The sequence below is a fragment of the Pristiophorus japonicus genome, chromosome 17 (genome assembly GCF_044704955.1).
Source record: "Pristiophorus japonicus isolate sPriJap1 chromosome 17, sPriJap1.hap1, whole genome shotgun sequence".
Classification (NCBI taxonomy): Eukaryota; Metazoa; Chordata; class Chondrichthyes; family Pristiophoridae; genus Pristiophorus; species Pristiophorus japonicus.
Window position 1 is genome coordinate 118099792 of NC_091993.1, and position 5265 is coordinate 118105056.

The window sequence follows — 5265 nt, forward strand, 5'->3', positions numbered from 1 at the left end:
TGCTGCAGTGCAGCGAGACCTGGGAGTACTTGAGCATGAAACACAAAAGAATAGTATGCATGTACAGTAAGTGATCAGGAAGGCCAATGGTATCTTGGCCTTTATTACAAAGGGGATGGAGTATAAAAGCAGGGAAGTCTTGCTACAGCTATATAAGGTATTGGTGAGGCCACACCTGGAATACTGCGTGCAGTTTTGGTTTCCATATTTACGAAAGGATATATTTGCGTTGGAGGCAGTTCAGAGAATGCTCACTCGGTTGATTCTGGGGATGAGGGGGTTGTCTTATGAGGAAAGGTTGAGTAGGTTGGGCCTCTACTCATTGGAATTCAGAAGAATAAGAGCTGATCTTATCAAAACGTATAAGATTATGAGGGGGCTTGATAAGGTGGATGCAGAGAGGATGTTTCCACTGATGGGGGAGACTAGAACTAGGGACATGATCTTAGAATAAGGAGCCGCCCATTTAAAACAGAGATGAGGAGAAATTTCTTCTCTCATAGGGTTGTAAATCTGTGGAATTCGCTGCCTCAGAGAGCTGTGGAAGCTGGGACACTGAATAAATTTAAGACAGAAATAGACAGTTTCTTAAACGATAAGGGGATAAGGGGTTATGGGGAGCGGGCAGGGAAGTGGAGCTGAGTCTCTGTGACAGTTAGAACTGGTGCTCTCCACTCTCCCGTTGGTGTAGGAGGGAGGGCTTTAGTTTCCTGAACAATTGGGACCGCTTCTGGGGTAGTTGGGACCTGTACAAGTCGGACAGGTTACACCTCAACAGAGACGGGACCAATGTTTTTTTTAAATTCGTAGCCAATCTTTCCAATTCTTTGTCAAATCACAAATGCCAGAGGTCACCTTGCACACATCAAGGATCACTCTGCGCCAATGCTCTTAGCCAAAAGGCCGAGAGCCACTGCACCGTTCCTGGAAGTACTGCAATACCAGGTTCGTGCCATGGAGGTGGATGGGTCAAGCCACCCCACCCACCTCCTATTTCCAAAAAGCATAGGAGAACCACCTTCCTGATCCAGGGAGAACCACTTTGGGGTCATGGTTACTCCCCTGTCAGGTCAGTTACGCATGATCTTAGCCAAAAGGCCGAGAAGCGAGACGGGACCAATGTTCTCACGGGTGGTTTTGATAGTACGGTTGGGAGGGCTTTAAACTAGCTTGGCAGGGGGAAGAGAACCCAGGAGAGGGCTCTGAGCTAGTTAGGGTGGGTGAGAGCTCAGATAAATAGAACCCCAAGAAAGAATGCAAAAGGCAGGAGGCAACAGAGCAGAGTAGCACTGGGGTAAGTGTAAACCACAAGGTGATAGGAAGGGACAATATGTATGAATATAAAGGGGCTGCAGGAGGGGTCAAAACTAAAAATCATGGTTTTAGTATTAAAACACTTTACCTAAATGCACGCAGCATTCGAAACAAAGTAAATGAGTTGACGGCACAAATCATTACAAATGGGTATGATTTGGTGGCCATTACTGAAACGTGGTTGCAGGGTGGCCAAGACTGGGAATTAAACATACAGGGGTATCTGACAATTCGGAAAGATAGACAAGAGGGGAAGGGAGGTGGGGTAGCTCTGTTAATGAAGGATGATATCAGGGCAGTTGTGAGAGACGATATTGACTCAAATGAACAAAATGTTGAATCACTGGTGGGCGTAGTTTATAGGCCCTCAAATAATAACTTCACGGTGGGGCGGACAATAATCAGGCGAATAATGGAGGCATGTGAAAAAGGAACGGCAGTAATCATGGGGGATTTTAACCTACATATCGATTGGTCAAATCAAATCGCACGGGGTAGCCTTGAGGAGGAATTCATAGAATGCATACGGGATTGTTTCTTAGAACAGTATGTTACAGAACCTACAAGGGAGCAAGCTACCTTAGATCTGGTCCTGTGCAATGAGACAGGAATAATGGTCCTGATGAAATGCATCCCAGGGTATTAAAAGAAATGGCGGAAGTTATAGCAGATGCATTTGTTATAATCTACCAAAATTCTCTGGATTCTGGGGAGGTACCAGCGGATTGGAAAGCAGCTAATGTAACGCCTCTGTTTAAAAAAGGGGGCAGACAAAAGGCAGGTAACTATAGACCGGTTAGTTTAACATCTGCAGTGGGGAAAATGCTTGAAGCTATCATTAAGGAAGAAATAGCGGGACATCTAGATAGGAATAGTGCAATCAAGCAGATGCAACATGGATTCATGAAGGGGAAATCATGTGTAACTAATTTACTGAAATTCTTTGAGGATATAACGAGCATGGTGGATAGAGGTGCACCGATGGATGTGGTGTATTTAGATTTCCAAAAGGCATTCGATAAGGTGCCACACAAAAGGTTACTGCAGAAGATAAAGGTACACGGAGTCAGAGGAAATGTATTAGAATGGATAGAGAATTGGCTGGCTAACAGAAAGCAGGGAGTCGGGATAAATGGGTCCTTTTCAGGTTGGAAATCGGTGGTTAGTGGTGTGCCACAGGGATCGGTGCTGGGACCACAACTGTTTACAATATACATAGATGACCTGGAAGAGGGGACAGAGTGTAGTGTAACAAAATTTGCAGATGACACAAAGATTAGTGGGAAAGCGGGTTGTGTAGAGGACACAGAGAGGCTGCAGAGAGATTTAGATAGGTTAAGCGAATGGGCTAAGGTTTGGTCGATGGAATACAATGTCGGAAAATGTGAGGTCATCCACCTTGGAAAAAAAACACAGGAAAAGGGAATATTATTTGAATGGGGAGAAATTACAACATGCTGCAGTGCAGAGGAACCTGGGGGTCCTTGTGCATGAATCCCAAAAAGTTAGTTTGCAGGTGCAGCAGGTAATCAGGAAGGCGAATGGAATGTTGGCCTTCATTGCAAGAAGGATGGAGTACAAAAGCAAGGAGGTCCTGCTGCAACTGTACAGGGTATTGGTGAGGCCGCACCTGGAGTACTGTGTGCAGTTTGGTCGCCTTACTTAAGGAAGGATATACTAGCTTTGGAGAGAGTACAGAGACGATTCACTCGGCTGATTCCGAAGATGAGGGGGTTACCTTATGATGATAGATTGAGTAGACTGGGTTTATACTTGTTGGAGTTCAGAAGGATGAGGGGTGATCTTATAGAAATATTTAAAATAATGACAGGGATAGACAGGATAGAGGCAGAGAGGTTGTTTCCACTGGTCGGAGAGACTAGAACTAGGGGGCACAGCCTCAAAATACGGGGGAGCCAATTTAAAACCGAGTTGAGAAGGAATTTCTTCTCCCAGAGGGTTGTGAATCTGTGGAATTCTCTGCCCAAGGAAGCAGTTGAGGCTAGCTCATTGAATATATTCAAATCACAGATAGATAGATTTTTAACCAATAAGGGAATTAAGGGTTATGGGGAGCGGGCGGATAAGTGGAGCTGAGTCCACGGCCAGATCAGCCATGATCTTGTTGAGTGGCGGAGCAGGCTCGAGGGGCTAGATGGCCTACTCCTGTTCCTAATTCTTATGTTCTTATGTTCTTATTAATGTTGGGGAAGTCCAGAACCAGGAGTCACAGTCTAAGGATAAGGGGTAAGCCATTTAGGACCGAGATGAGGAGCGACTTCTTCACCCAGAGAGTGGTGAACCTGTGGAATTCTCTGCCACAGAAAGTTGTTGAGGCCAATTCACTAAATATATTCAAAAAGGAGTTAGATGTAGTCCTTATTACTAGGGGGATCAAGGGGTATGGCGAGAAAGCAGGAATGGGGTACTGAAGTTGCATGTTCAGCCAGGAACTCATTGAATGGTGGTGCAGGCTCGAAGGGCCGAATGGCCTACTTCTGCACCTATTTTCTATGTTTCTATGTTTCTGTGAGTCCATCATCAGATCAGCCATGATCTTATTGAATGGTGGAGCAGACTCGAGGGGCCTTATGGCCTACTCTTGTTCCTATTTCTTATGTTCTTATAACTTCCCTAATGTGGAATGGGCTACCACAAGGAATAGTTGATGCCTGATGTGACTCAATATAATCCGGTACTCTGCTACAGAAGCCAGCCTGGTTGTCCTTTTTCATTAAAATCAAAACCTTGCTTACAGCTTCAGCAGACGCACTGATTAGGTGGTGGGAGGGGGTGGATTTGGCAGAATTGTTGCCCTTGGGGAATAATGTGATTTCCTGTAGGCCTCCCCCTTGCTCTGCTATGAAAAGGAATGATTAGGAAGACTAGCATGCAGAGGCCAGACCGATCAGACTTCACAGGCAGCCCCTGGGCACTCCGCCTCCCAACCCCCCACCTTTGGCAACAAATTCAACTCATGACAAAACTCCAACTAGTGGATGAGGATAATTTTTTTACGCAGCAAGTTGTTATGATCTGGAATTCACTGCCTGAACATGGGGTGGAAGCAGATTCAATCGTAACCATCAAAGGAAATTGGATTTATGCTTGAAAAGGAAAGAGCTATGGGGACAGAGCAGGGGAGCGGGACTAATTGGACAGCTCTTGCAAAGAGCCAACACAGGCATGATGGGCCAAATGGCCTCCTTCTGTGCTGTACGATTCTATGGTTACAGACACTTAGCTCGATATTTGGTCACACCCCGTTTGGGGGCAGTAACCGAGGCGAGACGGAACAACCTGCACCCAGCACGGAAGTCCCACCCCGGCCACAAAATTGGGGTACCCCACCCCCACCCCCAACACCCCCCCCCACCCCGCCGTGAGGAAGTGGAGCGCAATGTCGGGTGCTCCACTTCCTCTCAGGGGCGAGAGCAGGGCGGTAAGCGCGCGAATGTTGCAGTGTTACACAGCCTTTGCGCGTGGCGCTTTCGCGAGCATGGGACCCTCCCTTTCCATTGAAGGGGAGGGCGTGTTGTGAGCCCCGCAATGGTGGGGGGGGAGGGGGGGTGGCGAGGGGTTACCACTACGTCACCAGGGATGCGGGGGTGCCATGGCCGCAGCCTGGCACAGAGGCGGAGTGCCGTGGCTGCACCATCGCGGCACGGACCCCGCGAAATACAACACAAGAAGCCGGACCGGTAGGTCGGCGACAGAAAAAAAATGGCACCGGGTACCCCGCCACCACCACGCCCCCCCCCCCGTCTTTAATTATCGCCCCGCAAACGGAGTGCAGCCCGGTTCGCGAACCCGCGAGGTTGGTGCTCGCGTTGCGGCTCGGGGCACGTCCGGTGGGAGCGAGATGCGTCCGGTTCTACACCTCCGCTAACTCCCGCACAATCTTGCGGGAGCCGGTAGTGCCCCCACCTCACCCCCGGGGCGACAAATCAT

General features: G+C 48.2%; 1 pseudogene; it reads right to left on the reverse strand.

Moving 5' to 3' along the window:
- Positions 1–908: 908 nt before the first annotated feature.
- Positions 909–1110, reverse strand: LOC139228448 (U2 spliceosomal RNA; annotated as a pseudogene).
- Positions 1111–5265: the final 4155 nt, after the last annotated feature.